The 21,251-nt window shown below is 47.9% G+C and overlaps 1 protein-coding gene and 1 long non-coding RNA gene across 11 annotated transcripts in view; one reads left to right on the top strand and one right to left on the bottom strand.

The window, feature by feature from the left end:
• Smpd3 (sphingomyelin phosphodiesterase 3) overlaps positions 1–21,251 on the top strand; it is an 82,928-nt gene that overhangs the window by 43,407 nt on the left and 18,270 nt on the right. The window contains exons 1-3 of one of the 10 annotated variants that reach the window (XM_076915824.1): positions 11,803–11,956; positions 19,026–19,271; positions 20,262–20,421. The exons of 2 other annotated variants lie outside the window; for them this stretch is intronic. The gene's annotated coding sequence lies outside the window, so the exon portion shown is untranslated. Of the gene's footprint in view, positions 1–11,800; positions 11,957–13,919; positions 14,069–14,088; positions 14,231–19,025; positions 19,272–20,261; positions 20,422–21,251 lie in introns of those variants that run through there. 7 more of the 10 variants (XM_076915823.1, XM_076915826.1, XM_076915825.1 and 4 more) reach the window with 7 other exon arrangements.
• LOC143434971 (uncharacterized) lies at positions 8,532–10,597 on the bottom strand. Its single transcript, XR_013104886.1, has 3 exons — positions 10,427–10,597; positions 9,695–9,808; positions 8,532–9,226 (listed from the first exon to the last, which is right to left on the bottom strand). It is a non-coding gene; the product is annotated as an uncharacterized LOC143434971 (long non-coding RNA).

The raw sequence follows: 21,251 nt of genomic DNA, 5'->3' as shown, positions 1-21,251 counted from the left end.
GAGGAAGTTGGTGATCCTCACACCAATGCCCAATGAGCAGGAGACTAGGGTAGAAGGGAGGGACACGGGGTAATTTGAGATGATACAGGGCTTCAGGTTCATCCTGATGTCACTGGTGTGCTATATTTGTAACAAGGAGTCCCTCCCTCAGTGTAGTTACAACAGTACCTAACCACTGGTCAAGTCTTTGGACCAGTGAGGACCTGAAAACCTGGCAGTCTGAGCAAGAAGTGGCTAACTGGCCTTGAATCATCCAGGGAGAATGGCCAGTCAGGAGAAAGGCCAGTGTATACCCACCCTACATTACATGTACTGCCTTGGAAGGGAGTGGGCTGAAAGGTCTTTCCATGCAGGTATCCATGTGAGAAGGTAGATACACATTCTTTTCTTGGTTCCATGGGCCAAGAAGGAATGCCTCCAATTCTACTCACTTCCATCCCAGTCGGCAGGTGTGTTGCAGGGCATGCCTAGCAAGCAGTGTTACTTGTTCATATCTACAGCTGTGGGCCCTGTGCCTTCATTCACAAGCAAAGTGGTGACTGCTACAAAGATGGGGCACGAGGCAGAAGGGCACGGAATTCAAATGGTGACCCCCTCCTGCCTCTCTATTCTGACTTCTATTTTAAAGCTAGATGAGGAGCCAGGCAGTAGGAGAAGCCAGCCATCTTCATCTGGGGAGACATGGCCTCACGCTTCAGCTGGCCAGGTCTGCTTTGAATCCTGAAGTGACCCTCCAATGCTTTTACCTGAGGGACACTTTTCTGGCTTTGGCATTTGAATTCAAGTCTAAAAACCCAGAAAAGCAGGCAGAGGTTTGGACAGAGGAGGCCCAGGATTTGCTTTCTTTGTCCAGAGCCAACTACAGGCTCAATATTCTCAAACGTTTGAATCAACAACAGAGACACTGTTTACCAATATTTAAAAAAAGAAATGTAATTAGAGGTTGGTGAACCCCCAGTGTTCCTGACCACAGATGTCAAAGCTTCCTTGACTTGGAGGGACAAAATGAAAAGCAGCCACAGACACCACTGCCATGGCATGCTCGGCCACAAATACCACTTGACAGGCGCTCCCCACCGAGACTCATAAAAGATTCTGTGGCTAATGGAATGGCATTTCACATATGGCTGTGTCTTTTTATTCCTAGGTAGTTTTCTTTCCCAACTTGGGAATGTGAGGATCCTATTTTAAGAACGGTAATTACTGTCCAATTTTAATGTAACTAACATGAACAAAAACACAACTTTGAACTGAAACAAAAGCAATTTGTGAAGTAAATTTGTGTTCACTTCCTGCAGGATGGCCTGAGAACACAGGTCTGGTACATTTATTTCTGGTCAAGAGAAGTGAGGAGCCAGTGTTTGGGTGGTTTCTGGAGAAGGAGGCAAAGGCTAGCCACAACTGCCTCAGAGATGCCAGCCCAGGCCACCTCAGGCCAGGCTCCCCACCTCCTCCAGGCTCAAAGAGGTAGTGTGGAGAGGCAAAAATAGAGTAAGGGATTCAGCCACAGCTTTGACACATGGTTCTCTCATCCCAAGGACTGCCATGCAGGGCCCTCCTTTTCAGCTATTCTAAGTAGAAAAGAAAAAAAAATGAGAACTAAATAAGAACAGTGCTACATTCTAGCCACCTTCCCTGAGATCATCCCCCTCCCCCAGTGCCCTTGTTGACTCTTCTTTCCACACTAAACCAAAAAATGGATGAGCCCCAAAGTCCTGTCCTTGAACACTCCCTACCCACCCCCCTTTTTTTTCTTACCTGCTGGACCTGAGAATAAGTATCCATATCAACAGCTTTAGCAGACGTCTAAGTAATACAGCTCTGACACTGACTGACTGGCACAGCACTCTTGGATGATCTCTTTCTCCCACAAGGCCCTCACATCCCAGAAGCAGATGGTACACCTCCCTGTGGAGGGGTGTGCTTGAGGCACAAGCATTACTCTCTGCAGTCATTATCCCCACAGCCTTACCTGTCTGTAGGTGGGTGGGAGGATTTGACCTAAGAGTGTGGGCCCAGCCCTACCACAACCTACTCTCTGCTCAAAAGAGTGTTGGCCTGAAATTCAAGTGAGGATGCTCTAGCTAGACAAGGTGTCAATTCCAAGCTGAGGAAGGGATCTTGAGAAGACACAGATGGCTCTGAGAACAAGTAGAGACAATAACTGGCAAAGAATGAGCTGGGAGAAGTGAGTGGGTACAGGGCATGGATCTTGCCTGAGACCATGAGAGTGGTTCAGCTGGGACTGTGCTTAGCAGGGTATAGGAAGGCCAAACTGGCTTCTACATACAGAGGTAGAGAGCAGGAGGCAAGGCTGACCTACCTGGGGAATTATGTGGGGCTTGGATATCCCCTCCATCCCATGGTCTACAGCAATAGCTCTACCTGATTTATGCATTCCTGGGTACCCCCTCCTCCAGCTTTTTGATCAGACCTAAAACAGCAGACAAAGCTCTTCTCACACACTCAACCACTAAGAACAAATGACAGCAACATCATTTGTTCAAATCCCTCTCAGACAGACCAAAGTGGCAAGAAGGCAGGGAAGGCAGCATCCAGCAGGCTTCTCCACCGCTCTGGGGTATTTCTGCCTTGCCTGGGACCATTCTGTATTTGCTAACCATTCCAAGTCATCAGGATAGGACCTCAGAAAAGTTTTATCCATGAAATCTAGGCTGTGCCAATCATAGATAGCTATGTGACTCTGGGCAAGCCACTTGGGTTTCTACTCAACTCTGACTCTTCAGTGTTCTTCTCTGAGGACAGGGACAAAACTCCTCAGCCACTCCAGGTTCTAAAGCAGGAAATACATAAGCAGTGTTCTTAGCTCAATGCCTGGTACATGGTAAGTTCCTCAAAATATTCTTGATGATGACAACAAGGATCCCAGCAGGCTGCCAGTGCCAACACCACCCACATGAGTTCACACAAGACCTCTAGCCTTCAAGGCTTCACTTCTGGAAGTCTTTCTTGATGACAAGCAGCCTAATTGATGCATTAGTTCAAACAGTCAAGAGCAGACGCTCACGTTCCCACTGTGCTGCTGTTATGTACAGAGAGAATTGAACCTTCGGTGACTGACATGCCAGCCTGCCTAGAGATCATTTTATTTCTTCCACTAAGGTTCCCCAAGTATATCTCAGGGACTGAGCCCTACAGGGCTTGGTTCTCATGCTCTCTCCATTTAAAGGCTAGAGAGATGGTTCAGTGGTTACAAGCACTTGCTGCTCTGTCAGGGGACCCAAAGGTCCAATTCTCAGGTTCTACATGGCAGCTCACACCCATCTGTAACTCCAGCTCCAAGGGATCCAACACCTTTTCTGGCCTCTGTGGACAGCAGGCACACAAGTGGTGCACAGACAGACTTCAGGCAAACATTCATACACATAAAATAAAACTTAAAAAAACAGCTTAAAGATGCGAGTCTGAGGAGGGGTGGAGAGCTTCAGCTTTAAGCTTGAGAGGATGGGTGCTGCAGAGAGCACTGCTGGGGCCCTGAAGCACTCAGTAATTAGGATGTCACAGAATACTCGCCTCTCAAATATGCTTGATTTATTCACACAAACACGCCTTACAATTCCATGCTATTAGACAGGTTATAGTAATCCCATGCAAACAGGTATCCACTGATTGGGGACAGGTTGGTGGGACAGAAACTGCTGCAGGGTTCCACTAGGGAATCTTCTGCAATGAAAATGCCTGGGGAGCTTGCAAGCTCCACCTGTATCTGCTTTGAACTTCTTCCGGCTGTGGCAGGCTGGGGGTGAGGGGAAGGAGTGACACTGTTGCTGTGGAGAGTGCTTACAGGCAAGCACCTGTGAACTCAGCAACTGTGCTGGAAACAGTTGTCAAAGCCAAGAGTCACAGAGCAACCAGTCTCAAAGTCCCTTGCTGATGTGTATCAGCAGAACATCAGCATCTGTAGATACACTGTGTATAGTGGTACAATCCTAGGGTCTCCAAAGTGCTGGGTTTTTTTTTTTTTTTTTTTTTTTTTTTTATTATTCCAATGTATGTTCGTTTTGTACTACTAGAGCAATGCCACCTCCTGGTTGGTTCATTAGCACATCCAAGACTGCCTTAGGCTTGGCTCACAGCTAAGCTACTTTGTGGCTGACTCCTATCTTGCAGTCCTTACATTATTTTTTCCAAATTACATGAAATGTTTTCACTATGTTCGCTAACAGGTGGCAAGTGAGCCACCCAGGAAGGTGTTCCGGACATAAGGGACAGCACAGATACAGATATGACATCATGAAGAGCATGATATATTTCTAGGAAGGAGGAGAGCTAGAGGTGGGTCCACACAAGTGGGAAAGAGGAGGGTAGAAATGATGCTGACCCCCAAGGAGGGCGTGTCGGTAGAGGAGTTGTCCTGTGGGCGCTGGGAGATCTAAAAAAGGCTGGTCACGGGCAGAAGGATACCCAGCCCCGCCCAAAACTATGTGGGGATCATGGGCTTGGATTTGGAGGGATGGCAGGGGCCAAATACAGGCTCAGTAGTGGCATGCCAGCATGTGTGCAAACAAGAAGTAAGAGACCTTGAAAGGTGGTGACAGACAGTTAAGGACGAGTAGAACTGAAGAGAGACTGTTAGCATTCCTTCTAGGCTCTGCCCAACAGTTACCTGGCAATAGCCAGGTAGGCTGGGCCTGCTATAAAAGGGACTGTTTGGCCCCTCCTTGCTCTCTCTGCCCCTCCCTCTGACTCTCTTCTCTCCCTCACCCCTTTTTCCCTCTCTCTCCCCTTCCCTTCCCCCCTCCACGTGTTCCTGGCTGGCCTCTCCCCTCCTTCTCCTACTCTTCTTCTTTCTCTTCCTCTTCTTCCACTGTCTCTGTCTCTCTGTCTGTCTCTCTGTCTCTCTGACTCTCTCTCTCTGTCTTTCTGTCTGTGTCTGTCTCTCTCTGTCTGTCTGTCTCTAAATAAACTCTATTCTACACTATACCCATTGTACAGCTGGTACCTCAGGGGAAGGGATGTCTCAGCATGGGCCTGCTGAGGCACCTCTCCTACCTCACCTTGGTGCTCTACAGAAACATCTCCTTGTCTTTTTAAAAACACAACAGACTGTGCAGCTAACAGTGAGTGGCCTTGACACGAGACAGGACAGGGACAGGTTGAAGGAGGGAGGGGCCCAAGATACAGTCCACTGCTGAGGGGCATGGAGGACCCACCCAGGCAGGGCACATACAGAGGGAGGGCAGCACTCCATTCTTGCTTTCTCTCAGCAACAGCTGGGGAAGTTGAGTCCCCCCTGCCCCCCAACTGTTACAACAGGAAACCAAATATTTGCCATCCCTGTGCTGAAGAGCGAATCCTTCAGCTCCTCAAACAAAATACTTTTTAATTCCTTACCATAGTTTCTAATTTTTAATCTGAAAAAAAAAAAAAATGAGTGAGGTATTTTCTTTTTCTTCCTCAAACAGAAAAGACAAATTACCTGTACGTGGTCTTTCCTGTATATGAACCTCTAGACTTTGTTTCCCTTGTGTTTAAAAAAAAAAGAAAAGAAGAGAAAAGAAAAAAAGACAACAGTTAAAAGGTATGTTAGCTATTGGTGCAGGGAGCCAGGCCTAAGCTCACCTGTCCTGACTAGCTTGTCATTTAGGGGATTGGGCTAGACCCTGACATGACAGGTCTTTATCTGCAGAGCTGAGCTGGAGGGCACATTCTAACCTCTGGGATAATGACATCTTGATAAGGTTTTTAAAAAACGATTTCACTTTGCAAGACAAACAGCTAATAAAATAGATTCTTTTTTGGTAACCACCCATACAGCAATCAATCTGTCACTCGAAAACCTGGTTCCCAAGAAGTGTGAAATGAGGCCACGCTGGAGTTCTTTGGAAACAGAGGGCCAGAGAGACCTTCCTCTCAACCAGACTCCAACTGCCCTCCAAACAGGGAGAGTTCAGATTCAGAAATCAGGGATCACAACAAATGAGTTTCTCACCCAATACAGACTATGGGAGGACGCTGGGGGAGGGGGCAGTGCTGTCTACAGCCTGGCAACTCCTCCTCTTGTGTCTCCCTCACCCTTTCCTACCCCATCCCCATTGAGTTATAACAACAAATGCATCTCCCACTCAGGGCTGATGGCATGAGTCACACCCCGGGGGCCTCTTCTGCGTTACAGCCATTCAAGCAGGATCTTAAAACAAAGGGTCATTTCAAAACCACCAGAAAAAGATCAATAGGACAAGCCTTAGTCATAAGATATATCACCTCTGTGTCCACCTGAGGCCACCAACTCCCTCATTCTCTCTGTTTCTAGCTCTGCCTGGATGCCTCTGGAGTTTTCTGTCTTTATTGAGGGAAGTTTTGGAAAAGGAAGGCAAAGGAAACGAAAGGGAGAAAGAGAAAGGAAAGGTGTCCTACTGCACACAGAGCATAGCTGAGACCCTTTCCACTCTTTTCAGGAACAAGATAGAACAAATAAATTATGTAGCCAGAAAGCAGCTCTAACTGAAGTCTCTGGGTGTTACTGCCTTAAACCTGGGAGAAATCAGATTGCTACAAATGCTAACCAATGAGCGGCGGCATCTATACACAATAGGCTCTCAATAAATACCAATTAATTTAGTTTCTAAGTGATGCAATCTGAGTTGGGTGGGGTGGCTTACACCTGTAAGGCAGGAAGACTGCCTCAGATTTAAAATTTAAGGTCAACCTGAGCTAAAGATAGACTGTTTCAACAAACAAACCCCCAAATGACCAAAACCATGGATTCTCGAAGATCTGAGGAACAAATAGAAAGAACTCACTAATAACTTAAAAAGTCCAAATTGGAAAAAAAAAAAAAAAAAAAAAAGCAGAAAGATGAACAGATCAAAAAGACAATGGCTGCGATTCCCATGTGGATACATAAAGGAACCGATAACACCTGGAAGGAAGGAGTGATTGGCAGAAAACTGAGACAGCAGAACAAAAGAGTCAGGGGTGCTGGGTGAAGGCACGCATCAAACCCAAAGCATAGAAAACAGGCGCTAAGAACCCAAGGGAGGCAGCCTTCAGTAAGGGGGAGCTTTGGGTGAGGGGAGTAACCAACAGCCTCCACAGGAAAGAGCTGACAACCGCCCATGGTGCCTTTCAAGTTTAACTCAGGAGACGGGGATGAGCATGGCTAGCTAAAACCTTGAATTGTAAATTATCCATTAAGTTGAAATGAAGGAAGATAAGCTTTTTTGAAACTGGGTAAAGTGACAAGAGAGTTTACATCACAGACATTGAAGAAAAAATGGGCTGAGGGGACAGGGTGATTCTAACATGTGGGTTTTAACTCAGTTAGGATCCTAAACAAGATCAGGTCTGTAAAGTAGGAAGAAGATAGTCATGCAGAGGGACTGGGATGGATTAGTACACAGTGAAGGTTTTTAAAGCCAAGGTGGCTGTCTGCCTTCATAAAGGTGTAAAGGACAAAAGCTATCTTATGTAACAAGAATTAGAATTAGAATGAGCCAACTAAGGAAGAAAGAATAAATGATCTGACGAAACGCTGTCACTCCAGAGACTTCATCTATACTCCAATAAGTCCCAATTTCTGTTCCAGCCAAGACCTCAGCTCTGAGTCTTACTGCCACCTGGCACACACATAGATGCTGTACAATGCTTACCCAATCCCTGGGTGGGAAGCAACTGCAACAGTTACCTGAAGTGGGAAACCTCAGAATGTCTCCCCAGCTACCCAGCAGGTCACCCTTTAATCCCACCCACTGGAATCAGTCTGCTTCCCTTGCCATGAAGGTACCACAGATTGGGTGGTTTAAACAAATGGCATTTATTTTCTCATAGTCATGAGATCAAGGTCTGTCGACAGATTCCAGTGAGGGCTCTCTTCCTAGCTTATAGACAGCTGCCTTCTCTGTGATTCTCCATAAGCCTTCACTTGTTGTGTACATTCGGCAGTAGAAACACTAATCTTGCTGGGTGGTGGTACACACCTTTAATCCCAGCACTTGGGAGACAGGGGCAGGTGGATCCCTGTGAGGCCAGCCTGGTCTACAAAGAGTTCCAGGACAGTCAGGGCTCCACAATGAGAAACTATGTTTGCGGGGAGGAGGCGGGGGAAACAAAAGGAAAGAAGAAAGGGTGTAGTTTGTGAAGGAAAGAAGGAAGAGAGAGAGAGAGAAAGAAAGAGAGAGAGAGAGAGAAAGAAAGAGAGAGAGAGAGAGAGAGAAGAAACACTAATCTTATCTGATCAGGGCCCTACCCTTATGATCTCATTTAACTGTAATTACTTCCTTACAAGCCCGGTCTTCAGTTATAGTCACACTGGAGAGCTAGGACTTCAACGTCCATACTTAGGGAGAGAGACACATCTGGTCTTAGATGTCCCCCATATATGTGACCACTCTTTGTTCTGCTGTCACATTGGCCTTCCTGCCCACATCCCCCCCCCACAGTCCATGTAGAATTCTTTCCACAATAGACAACAGATCACTGGCTATCTATCAAGCCTTTCTAATGTATCATCTCTGCATTCTCCCAACAACCCTGTAAAGTGATAGAAACCCAAGGATGTTCCAGAGAGGTTAAGTGAGGCCCAGTGTCACTCAGAGTCAGAGCTGACCCATACTGAGCTCGTAAATAATGTTCTTTCCATGGATGCTGTACAAGCACCTGGAAGGGCTCTAGATCCAAATGGCCGGGACGATTAATGAGGAGAAGATAAGTTTGTGTATAATGTAACCTCAGCTTCTCCTTCTTCAGGACTTATGGCAAAGCTGATTTATTTTCCTGATTTCATTAAGAAACCCAGGACCTCTGAGTTGCTACTTCTTTGGAAATGACAATATTTTTCTAACTCAAATTAAAAAATCTCTTGTTTTTCCTGTCAAGGAAGAGTTCTTATATGTGACTCCAATTATCTATTAACAAATTTACTTGTGCTTTTAAGGGTAGAAATTTTACCAGCATAAAATAACAAATGAACTACTGCTTTGTCTTAATTCCCTGCTAGCTGATGGTCTAGCCTCCACTCACTACAGTAGGGGTACCACCTCAACTCACCAGAAGATCAAACTGAATCAACCAAGTGGACACTCGGTTCCCCCCAGAGTTCTTGAGACCCTGCTGAGGCGAAGGGGTGTTCCTCTCTTCCTCGATAGCAGTTTTCTAGCAGTTGCTCTGGGCACTTCTGCACGTTCAGCTCCCACAGCCTCAACCAAATACACATGGGCTGCCTGTGCTTGCCTTTCTCCTTGCCTTGGTGCTGAGGGCATCATTTCTGTAGGCATGAAGTTAGAGTTACCTTTGTTTCAAAAAAGTACAAACTGACACTTGGAAAGGTACCCTGCCTGAGCTGCGGGCGGTTCTGGGGAACAGCCCACTCAATTCCAGTTGGTTTTGTTATCCAGGAGAGGCAGAGGCATCCAGGAACCTGACCACACTTGAGCCTCCAAGGACCGTAGTCTCACTACATATCCATCAAGGGTCACCTCAGGTGCTGGTCTGTGGTCTAAGGGCCTGTGGGCTCCAGGCCACCTGGTGGACAGGCAGGCAGGCGCATGTCTAGACCACTGCTGGCTCCTCGGCCACTGTTTTGCTGTGCTGGGTAAATGGCCCTCTTTCCATGCCCACCCCACTAGGCCTGCCCTGCCCGCTACCACTGCCTATTTAAGCTAGAGGCCCTGACTCCCAGCCAGACACAGCCAGCTTCCAGAACCAGGAGAGCAATGCAGCCTGCTACACTCACTCAGGGATGAAAGGTCCTTCTGTTTCACCACTTCCAACGGATGCCATTTCCAACCGGTGTGTACTAAACGATGTCGCTGAGGGGGGTTGGAGCAAGAACTGATTCTGCATCTACCTGGGGAGATAGTTGGCAGAGGGAGGCTTTGATTGGATTGTTCCCATTTCTATTACCTGACTTGATATGGCCCTATGTTCAAAGAGGAAGAAAGAGTGTAGTTTGTGAACGGAGAGGGGAGAATGCATTTCAAAACAAGGTCTGGCTCAGAATACCAATTATCCCATAGCGTTTTCTTTTCTTTAAAAAGGGGGTCTGTAAATGTCAAGGTTACCAAGATTTCATTTCCCTTCAGAAACCCCTCCCTAGAACCAGTTCTTGTCATTTAGTTCTACTTGGAAAATATGTGCAGGAAATTTTGGGAGTGAAGGAACCATGTAGTTGGTGGGGGACAATTTGGTAAATTGTAGGAGGTCAAAGACTGCCTCACGGACATAGTACTGAGAGACAGGAATGAGCTCCTCCCACTGTGGCTGTCTTGAGTTCCAGAGATTGTTCTGGTCACCACTGTGGTTTACTCATCTCCTTTCAGGTCCTGACTGCCTTGATGTCTTAGGAAGGACTGCCCAAAGGGCAGCAGAGGCTGAAAGTCACACAGGCTCATGTGGGTGGGGTGGAGCCTGTCTCCTTTCAGTTCACTTACAGAGGCTTGTCAGCCTGTGCTCTTGAATCACTCACCTGTCAAGGGTAAGAAGGCAGGATTCCAAGGTCTCAGGGTCTCTTCCAAGAGGCCAGGTCAGCAAGATAACTTCTCAGTTTCCACTGGGCTGGAGTCCTGAGGATAGGGGTAGGACAGGATCTTTTCTCTGACAAAAAAAGGCGAGGGTACCACATGGCACTAGGGCCTCTGGAGAATCCAGAGTCACCTTGAATAGAACCTGGAACTATGGGCTTTCTTCTTCCCACCCTGTTCTGGAATGGACAAGTAGTGATGTTCCTTTGATGGTAGTCATAGGAATCAAGACCCTCATCATCCCTCAGTGTTCCAGGGAAGGGTTGCTGGAGGCACAAAGGTTAAGAGACTTTCTCAAGACCTTCATCAGCTGGAAAAGAACCAGGTTTTCCCTGGAGCTTATATCTTAACCAGGGGAAGCTAAGCTATAAGACATTCTACCAGTGCTTCCAAGAAAAGATGAATTCAGTCTCAGATTTCAGATTTATTCAATGACAGGGGTCTGTAAGGAATGTGGTAACCCTTCTCAGGTTGTGCAGATGATACAAGGGCTCAAGACAGTGCAGAAAAGTGGCGGTGGAGAAGGAAGAAGACAAAGGGAGAGCTTGTCTTGCTGTTGGGTACAGGATGAGCTTGATAGACCGCAATCAAGACATAGGTGGTGACAGCCAAGGATTGGCCAGTGATTCGTGGGTGCGGCCCTCACATGAGGCCCAGGTGGAGCTAGAGGGCCAAGAGCCAGACCTATAAAAAGAGAAAGGACACCTTCCCTCGGGCACAGGCCACAGCCCCTGGGCTGGGAGGGCTGAGGTAGTATAGGTAGTCTGTAGCATTCTGTCCAAAGGCCTCCACTCACAGAATACCCTCCCAATTGTACCCTTCGAAGTCGTATACCCACCCAGTTTTCCTTCTGCTGGTATGTCCATCTTTCTCTCTTAACTGCTACAAATCCCTCTGGTTCTTCCTCACAACTCTTCTTTCTGAACTGCAGCCAAGATGACCACCAACCCTTTCCTGATCAAGTTCGGCCTCAGGGCACTCTCCCCGCCCCTCTATACCTCAGATCTGTGGGAGGCGAAGATTCCACAAAGCTTCCAGAGAGGGCCCTGATTGTTATGGCTTCACCTACCAGATCAAATCCCAGCCCACAGCAGGGCTCTGAATTTGCCTCTTTGCGGCACCCCTTTTAACCTGCACACCAAGGGCCTGCCTAGGTGCAACAGCCCACGTGGAAGGTTCATCCATCTCACTTGGAGCCCTTCCCACCTGTCAATCTTCCTCACTTTCTGTTGCATAAACCCCGCCCTCATCCCCTCTGGCTGCACTTCTGCTAGGATAGTCAGACCTCACACCCAAGCCCTGGCGACAGTGAGGGCGTGGTAGCACCTCCAGGTGAGGTCTTTGTACCCAGCTCACCTGTGTGGCTGTCTTGCTCCAGTCACCACTGTGAATGGCTCATCCCCTTTCAGGCCCTGATTATCTGGACCTCTTGTCTCCAGAGGCAAGGACACAAGGCCCGAGTGGGCCCTCCTCAGGTAAGACAGACTTCCGGAACTTCAGGAAGTGGACTCTAGAACATGCCTCAAGGGTTCTTGTTTTGCTTTGGGTTACGGCTTTTTCTGTTAGTTTTGGGTTTTTAGATAGGGTATGTAGCCCAGACTGACCTGGAGCTTATAGTAATCATGCCTGGCAATGGGTTATGAGTTAATATTTTTATATAAAGAGGTACTAGGTGAAATAATTTTAAAAACCTTGGTTGTTCCCTTAAAAAGTTTGAAGTTGATGGCTGTAGGGTAAGAATCTGTGCAGGGCTCACCCTCCACATGTGTGAAGAAAGTGTGAAGAAAAGCACTTGAGGGGAGAGAAACAAATATCCTAACAATGTAACCAGACATCACTGCCCACCGAACTATTAAATAACAACGTTTTTTACTCTAAAACCCAGAATTGGTAAGGGCATTGTGAAATAATCCTTCTCAAACGATCTGTGAGCTGACACTGGTAGAAGACATTTTGGCAATATTTATCAGAAGCTTTAAAGTTGACTCATTCTCTTGAGTTCGTACCTGAGGAAGAATCAAACCAGACTCCAGGGATAAAACGGACACTAGGAGCACAGAGTGATCCCTAGAGTCCAGAACCTCAGGCAAGAGTCAAGCAGCAAGACCATCATCAGAACTCTTCCCAAATACTGACATACTACTGAGTAAGTGTTTTCTGGGCTGCCAAGGTCACCAGGCCAGGAGCAAGGAGATTTAGGGTCCCTGGTGACCGTATGAAAAAATGTAAGTGGACCTGATAAAGCCAGGACCAACGGGAAGGAAGGGAGCTTACTGGAGACTACAGGGGCCCAGCCCAGCCAGTGATGGATGGAACCTTTAGGAGAAGAAACAAAGCAGGATCGTATCCTGTGCAGATAGGGAGGAGAAGGCAGACAGGTTAGGAAGGACGCTATTCTTCCCTGAGACTCAGGCTGGATGTAAGGTCACCAGCTGAGTGGGTGTGAAGATGCTTGCTTATCGTTTATACTCGGCCTTTGTGAGAAAAGCAGAGAGAAGGGAAATTGGAGTCAAATGATTCAGCTGCTACCTCTCAGAAACTGCCATTTAGTTCTCTGAATCAGTTTCCTCATCTGTACAGTGGGGTCAGCTGTACCCATCTGGGGTGACTGAGGTACTAAATGTGATAAGAACACATTCTCTGAAGGTGCTTGACAACTAGTTGCATGGCCCCCAAAGGTCCATCAATTATTTCTCTGCTCATTTCCAGTCTCCTTCAGGTCTTTACCGTGTCCTGGTTCTTGGCTGTGCCCCATCTCAACATACAGATAGAAAGGAAGGGAAGGGGAAGAAGTCTGAGGTCCTGAGTGGCTGCAGGTGGACTTGGAGGAGCTGAGGTCATTCTGGCCATGGATCACGGTTCAGGGTACACAGGGTTGCCACCTGTCAGGCAGGTAGCAGGCTTCCTGTTCCTTTCCTACCGGCCACACAGCTAGGGGCAGATGATGGAATTAAGCACTGAAGGTCTGTGGGCAGTGGTGGGGGCATTGTCCTTGCTCCTCAGCAGGCCTGAGAATTAGAAAGCAGTGCCTTCTTTCTCTGGGAGGAATGGAAGAAAGCCTTGTGGGCAAGGTCCTTGGTCCTGAGAAACAACCCACCAGATACCACTTGCTTAAAAGTATGGGATGTGCTGACAGAGCTTGAGCCTCCAATCAGAAAAGCAGGAAAGGAAGGAAGCCAGGAAGTGGGGGCTGGGAGGGAATTCAATAAGGGCTTTCGTTTGCTCAATTCCTGTTTTTCTGCTCTTTGCCCCTGGTCCTGTGACACCATCCATCTTGCCCTTCTCTTGCTCTCAAGACTGCTCCATGCCAGAGCCCTTTGGTCAAATCAGTGTGACAGGGGCTGGTCACCTTTCTGGTGTACAGACTGCAAAGTTGCACAAAAACAACAAACCACCAAAACAGATATGTTTGCTTTAGGCAGATCAAAGGTCCACAGTGATCTTGGGAGCCATAGGTGGGAACTGGCTGAGCCTTGACAGGACCATTACTGTGCTCTGGAAGCTGCCCTCTGCTGAAGCCACATCCTTCTGCACAGATGAGGGCTGAGGCAACCATACCTGCAAAGGCATCATGGGAAACTGCTCAGGTCTGCGCTCCTGGGGCTCCAGAAGTAGGAAATAGAAGTCAGGCTGCTGGGCAGAGCCTGCCTTCCCCTAAGTAGATGCAGCCTCAGCAAGAGCCACTGAAGGGCTTAAGAGGAAGCAGTGCAGTCTACGGTGTAGTTTAGAAAGATCCCAGCAGTGACCAGGTGAGCCAGAGGAAGGGGCTAAGTGCGGGGATGTCAGGGCAGGCTGCTGTAGTCTGTGGTAGGAGAGGACCAGGCAGCTGGACATGGCTGTGGAAATCCAGCCCCAGGGCTCCAGAGCCAGAGGCAGGATATGGACGAGGACTATTGCTCAGTGACCCCTTGAGAGACAGAGCTGGCGTTAGGAAAACAGAAGAGGATTAATGGACCTGAAGGGAAACTTGTCAAACACATGGGGTCACAGGTCATGAGGCACCTGCTCTGGCTGTCACTTAGGAACAGATATCCCAGGAAGAATCACCTGAGGGGTTTGAGGAGAGACGGGGAAAGTTCAGCATTAAGAGGTGGGGCAGCATAAGGGACAGGTGTGAGAGCAGGAAAAGGACAAGAAGCATGGTGACAAAGGACTAGGGGCAGAAACAAGGAGACAGAAATCAAGGGGCTGAAAGCCTCTGAGGCTAGTCCTTTCTTCCTCTCTCCTGTCTTTCCTTCTCCTACCTGAGCAAGGTCTTGGACATGCGAAGCACTCAACTACTGGGCCACATCCCCAGCCCCTGGATCTAATTTTTAATGCTGTTTATATGAAACAAGGTCCCACCACTATGTAGCTGAGGCTAGCCTAAAACTTCCTGCCTCAGCGTCCCTATCGCTAAGATTGTGTGTATCACTACACCCAGCCTCCTGGAATTATTTCTTAAAGCACTTCTGACCAAAATTGCATGAACTGTGTTTTCTTTAGTGCTGATGTCTTTATGGAGATTTTCTTTTCAAAACTGACAGCAAGTCCACCCAGATACACTGGCCACCTCTTTGGTATGGATGGGAGTGCAGCCTCAAGCTGGGCTGTCATTCACTCCCTCAGCCAGCTAGAGGGCAGGTTCCAGATAGCACCAGCACACTGTGAATGGTTATGTAGGATAGCCTGAGCTACATGGTGGGTGTACTATCTGGACAGTGAGTCTTTAAACTAAATAAACCAGGGCTTGGGAGAGCTGCCCCAGCAGTTAATAGCATTGGTTACTCTGCCAAAGGATCTGGGTTTACTTCCCAGCACCCCACATGGCAGCTCGTAACAATCTGTAACTTCAGTTCCAGGGATCCAATGCCTCTTCTGGCCTCCAAGGCATCAGACATGTATACTGCATATAGACATACATGTAGGCAAGCCACCCATATACATAAAATAAAATGTAAAAGCAAGGCAAACAAACCACTTAGGGGGACGTTCATGCCCACAGCCCAGAGCCCGCCTTCCCTGTGTCTGTCTCCTTGCCTGTAAGCAGTCACTGTGGTCACTAAGGGGGTGGCCTTAGGAGGCAGGACTTCCTGAGTGGCTCCATCTCTCTTGTGTCCACTCTCAGTTCTCTATCTTTCTGCTCTACCTGCCTCTCCCTTGCTCACTGCTTGCCCTGCCCAATACCCAGCACCCTCCTGTCCCACAGCCTTCGAGGACACCTGCACCTTCCACACATGCATGGTCTACCAGCATTAAACTCCCGGAGGAATCATATCTGACTCTGGCACCCAAGTTCCTTGTTTAACTTCTCCGCCTTGGCCCTGTCTGCTGTCCAATAGCACTAACCCCTTAGTATCTGGCCACACCCAACATCTTGGCTCTGGCTCCAAGCATAGGCTCTTGGCTCTTTCTCAACATGGGTCCACATGACCCTACCTCCTGCCTGTCTTGTGGAGGCCCTGCTGGCCCCTAGATCAGCCTCTCGTAGAGGTTTCTATGTGTTCACAAGGATTTTCTTCTCTGTGTCTGTGGATTTACTGTCTACTGGTGTCAAACTGTGTCTCCCTGAGCAGAAAGCCTGCACTAAAATTGAAAAGCTTAAGGCTCAAAGGTCCCAGTGCCTTGTGGTCAGAGGATCTGGGCACAAAGCAGGAGTGGACAGTGAAGAGATGTGTGAACAGTGGGCCTCCTCCTAGCCTGGACTCTGAGCAGAGAGACATTGCTATCATTATTGAAATGGGGATGAAGAAAGTGGGATCCAGAGGTAGATCTGGATATAGTCCTAGAAACCAAAGCCTGTTATTCATTAAGGCTGCATTCTGAAGTCAAGCAGGGAGACTGATTATACAGAAAACCTTGCCTTCCTCTGCTGATCAAAATGGGATGTCTAATGCTCTGGTTATAATCAGAAGCTGTGTAGGGTTGTAGATATAGCTCAAAGGTATCAAAGGTAGAGTGCTGGTCTAAAAGCATGAAGACCTGGGTTCCATCCCTACAATCATATAAACAGACTGTGGTGGCTCACGCCTGAAATCCCAATATCTGAGAGGTTGAAGTAGGAAGATCAGAAGTTCAAAGTTATCCTTGGCTACATAGTGAGGTCAAAGCCAGACCAGGATATATGAAATCCTACCTAAAATTTAAGAGACTTTATTATTCCAGTTACAGAGTAGTAATCTGGGGCCCTGGCTGATAGAGTCACTGTAATCTCAAACACTACAGGTCTGTGTGGCAGAAGGAGACAGCTCTATGGAAGTTCTGACACCTGCTGCTAAGTGCTCTGTCTCACAAGGGGACTAGGAAATGCAAGCTTGGACAGATGTCTGGGCAAAGGGAAAAGTGTGTCCAGACTTTTACCAAAGTAAAGCATGCCCATCCCTTTAAGAAGTCACTGCTGTGTAGAAATGTTATTTCATCCACACTAGCGATCTACGTACATAGAACGGCTGCAACCAGAGCCAAGAGCTCCTGCACTCTCTGTCAGAAGCACTCAGCAGGAGGCAAAAGGATTGTGAGCTGGAGGCCAGCCTGGGCTACATAATAATATTCTAGAACATCAAAACCCAGTCCTGGACAGAGCAGTGATGGCGCACGCCTTTAATCCCAACACTGGGAAGGCAGAAGCAGGCAGATCTCTGTGAGTTTGAGGCCAGCCTGGTCTACAGAGTGAGTTCCAGGATAGTCAGGGCTACAGTGAAACCCTGTCTCAAAAGACAAAAACAAAAACCTCAGTCTCAAAAAACAAGCAGGTCTAGGGTAGTGGCTTGGTGTTTAAAATGACTGCTGAGCTAGCACAAGACCTGAATCTGGAGTTGGTGTTAGTGTTGCTGTTGCTGTTGCTCTGGTGGACACCATGACCAGAAGCAACTTGGGGAGGGGAGGGTTTATCAGGCCTGCATATCCTGAGTCACAGTCTATTGAGGGAGGCCAAGGCAAGAACTCAACTGGTGTTGTCGGGTGGGGGCCCTACATGGGACATTTTGAGGCATGAAAGGATGCAGAAGCAAAGGGGTATTGCTTACTGGCTTGCTCCTCGTGGCTTGCTTAGTCTGCTTTCCTACAGAATCCAGAACAACCAATTCAGGGGTGTCACAACCCAGGATGGGATGGGCTCTTCCCCCATCAATTGTATCAATTAAGAAAATGCCCTGCAGTCCTGCCTATGGCCGGATCATTTTTTAAAAAAGATTCATTTATTTATTTTATGCATATGAGTACACTGTAGCTGTCTTCAGAGACACCAGAAGAGGGCATCAGATCCCATTACAGATGGTTGTGAGCCACCATGTGGTTGCTGGGAATTGAACTCAGGACCTCCGGAAGAGCAGTCAGTGCTCTTAACCACTGAGCCATCTCTCCAGCCCACTATGGGCTGATCTTATGGAAGGATTTTCTCAATTAGGGTTCCCTCTTCTCAGATGTTTCTAGCTTGTGTCAAGTTGACATAAAACTAGCCAGTGCACCATGTAAAACCCAGGTGTGGCAGCACACACATCTGTAACATCCAGTGCTGGGGGACAGAAACAAGCAGGTCTGAGGGCTCACCAGCCAACCTGGCCAGAACTGCCAACTCCAGGTTCGGTGACTTTATCTCAAAAAATAAGAAATGACTGAGGAAGAAATGATATCAACCTCTGACCTCCATACCTACACTGATGGGCAAGCATGCTTGCACAGGAGAGTGAGTGCACACACATACACACACACACACATTCACACACACAAACATGTATACATAAAACAATAAACAGACAAAAAAATAAAGTACAGAGCTCAAGAGCCAAAAGCAGGTATAGACAGAGTCACTGCCACCATGAGTTGACCAGTTGATCAGTTGACATAGTTGAAACCCAGAGCACCCAAAGATTCCCGGTGGTGAGGATGGGAAAAGTGGCAGTCCTTATAAAGAACTCAGAACCAGAGACCCGCACAATCTCCTATCCATTCTGATGCGGGTAAATGACTGGCCTGCAGTCTTTACAGACTCCAGCAGCCCTCAGCTCCCTTGCAGGTGTACGCACTGGTGCACTGAACAGTCTCACACATGGGTCCTACACAAGGGGCCCTTGGCTGTTCTGTGCTTCCTCTCTCTGTTTTTGGTTTTTCGAGACAGGGTTTCTCTGTGTAGCCTTGGCTATCCTGGAACTCACTCTGTAGATCAGGTTGGCCCGAACTCAGAAATCCGCCTGCCTCTGCCTCCTAAGTGCTGGGATTAAAGGTGTGAGCCACCACTGCCCGGCCTGTGCTTCCTCTCTTAAGGGGAGGGAATATGGTTGGTTCTCTTAGAGCCAAGGGCTTCTCTATGGGTATATGCAGAAGGAGTCCCAGAGTATAGCAGTGGCCAGAGGTCAGAAGTCTTTGGAAGGGCCTGAGACAAAAGTCCTTGACTCTCAGCAGAGAGTGACACCTGATCTCAGTCCAGAAAACCCAGGCTCAGCTGCCCAGGGCTTGAGGAAGATTTCTGGTGTGCTGCATAACTGATTTAATTTGCTCACTGGTTAATTGATGCATACATTCTCTAGGACACAGTTTGTTAAATGTTTTTTTTTTTTTTTTGCGTAGAAAATTCTGGGCTGGATATGGAATGATCCTTCAGAAGAATGTCAGCATGCCTCCTCCCACAGAAAACATGGTGCTGTTTCTTTAGAAGCAAAGTCTATCCTTTGGTTTGCTTGGCTCTCAAACCACTGATACCAGCCTTTGTGCCAGAGATCAGGAACTCTGCTGAGAGAGAGGCCTCAGCAATAGGGTCTAAGAGATTTGAGACTACTTTTGTCACTGTGCCTGAAAAGAGACTCCTGGTACAAGGTAGGGCATGCAGGTATTTCCTTGTCAATTGACCAGCTAGGTAGCTCTTCTCACACACTGGATTTCCCAGAACTCACTAAAGACAGTAACATGGGCTGCTGGGGAGTTAGTTCCAAGAGCACCTACTGGGGCTGTTCTTAAGTCTGGACTCAGACCCATACTTCAGCATCCAGCAGCTCAGAACTCTAGGGGACATAGGCTCAGGCTACAATGCTCAGCTATTTACCCCTGAATCAAGTCTGTTCCACTGAGGCCTGTGAGCTGGGTGGTCTCAGCACCTACCCTCTCACAGAGAAAGCCTCCACCCCAAGTCTCCTCTGCTATACTGGTCTCAGCTGTCACAAAGGCACAGGACTGGTAGAAGTCCCATGGCTTCTGCTTCAATCAATGTTATGTGACAAATCTGGTGTAGGCAGGTCCTTACCCACAGTGTCAGGAACCATGGGAATGAGAGGAGGCACAGGCAAGGACTTAGGACCCAGCTACATCCCAGCTTCCCTAGCAGTGCCCTCTGCAGTCACCAATGGAAAAGGCAGTGAAGACAGAGTGTCAGAATGGCTGAGCGCCCTCCACAGAGCTAGCTTGAGATTTGCTTTCCAAGCACACACTAGTTGGCTTCATCCAGGCTTTCTGAATTCTGCCATGGAAACGCCCAGGCTGGCTGGTGGAAAGAACGTCTCAGAGCCGCTCCCATCCCACCCCTGATCTCAGAGACCACATTGTGAATGAATAGCGCCCATGGAAAGTTTCTTTTTGAAAAATTTATGGACCCTTGGCCCTCACTTGGCTCCTACAGAAGCCTATGACTCTGGCTTATACAAGCAGCTCAGAACAGACAGGAGGCAAGCCTGCCCATCTCCCACAGTGTCCTTGCCCTATCTCTTAGGAGAGCGGGTACCCTTCTGTAAGGCCAACCCACCCCATGAGATAACTTTGAAGCTTCTGGATGTATCTTGAGCCTTTCTTTTTTTCTTCTTGTTTTGTGCTCAGAACTAAGCTCAGGACCTCACAGATGCTAAGCAGGCACTACAGACCAGCTCCGTAAAGCAAGGGAAACGGTTGTGCTAGTGAGCCCACAGAAGCAAGGCAGGCTCTGCACTGAGTGCTGGAAACGCCTGCCATCTCCAACTAGCCCAGCAGCTTTCAACCTGTGAGTTGAGATCCCTTTGGGGTGGTCAAATGTCCTTTTCACAGGGGTCACATATCATACACCTACATATCAGGATTATATTATGATTCATAACAGCAAAATTATAGTTATAAAGTAGCATTGAAAATAATTTTATGGTTGGGGGTTGCCACAATATGAGGAACTGTAATAACGAGTCAACGTTAGGAAGGCTGAGAACTACTGAACTAGCCTAAGGAATTTTCATCCACATATAATACAGAAGAACACTAAGGCCCAGAGCATCCCTCAGCCGACCTGTCTGACATCCACCATGACTCCACATACCTGGCCTCAGAGCTGGTGATTGCAAGTTCTGTCTGCTCAGAGTGCTAGCTAGCTGCAAGGGATGCCTTGAGGCACGCAGACCTGCAGGGCCACTTGACTCAGAAGGACAGCTCTACCTTGCCCGGTGTTGGAATAGGGGCAGCATGGGAGTTATGCACATCTGAGGAGAACTCAGCCTTATAAAGACCACATACCTGGTGTACGTAGATAAAACAAAGTATCTTTAGTGGTGAGTGACAAAAACAGTCAAAAGCGACCAGAGCAAAGTCAGGGGGATTTGCTGACTCACTAATTAGAAAGTCTGCAGGTTGTGTGGCTTCAGGCGGAGAGATTAGAGCTCAAGTGTGTTATGAAGACTTGGCCTCTCCATTCTAGCCTTAAGGCCTGTTTTCCTCTGGGTTGGATTTATTCTCAAGGAAGGCTCTAGAAGCTGCAGGCTCTGAGTGTCGTCATCCATCTCAGAGAAAATGTAGACTTATTTCCTAAGGGGTCTGTTAGGAGTTCTAGGAACACTTAGAATTGTC

This window comes from Arvicanthis niloticus, chromosome 18 (assembly GCF_011762505.2).
Source record: "Arvicanthis niloticus isolate mArvNil1 chromosome 18, mArvNil1.pat.X, whole genome shotgun sequence".
NCBI classification, from domain to species: domain Eukaryota; kingdom Metazoa; phylum Chordata; class Mammalia; order Rodentia; family Muridae; genus Arvicanthis; species Arvicanthis niloticus.
This window is presented reverse-complemented; position numbering and strand designations above follow the sequence as displayed.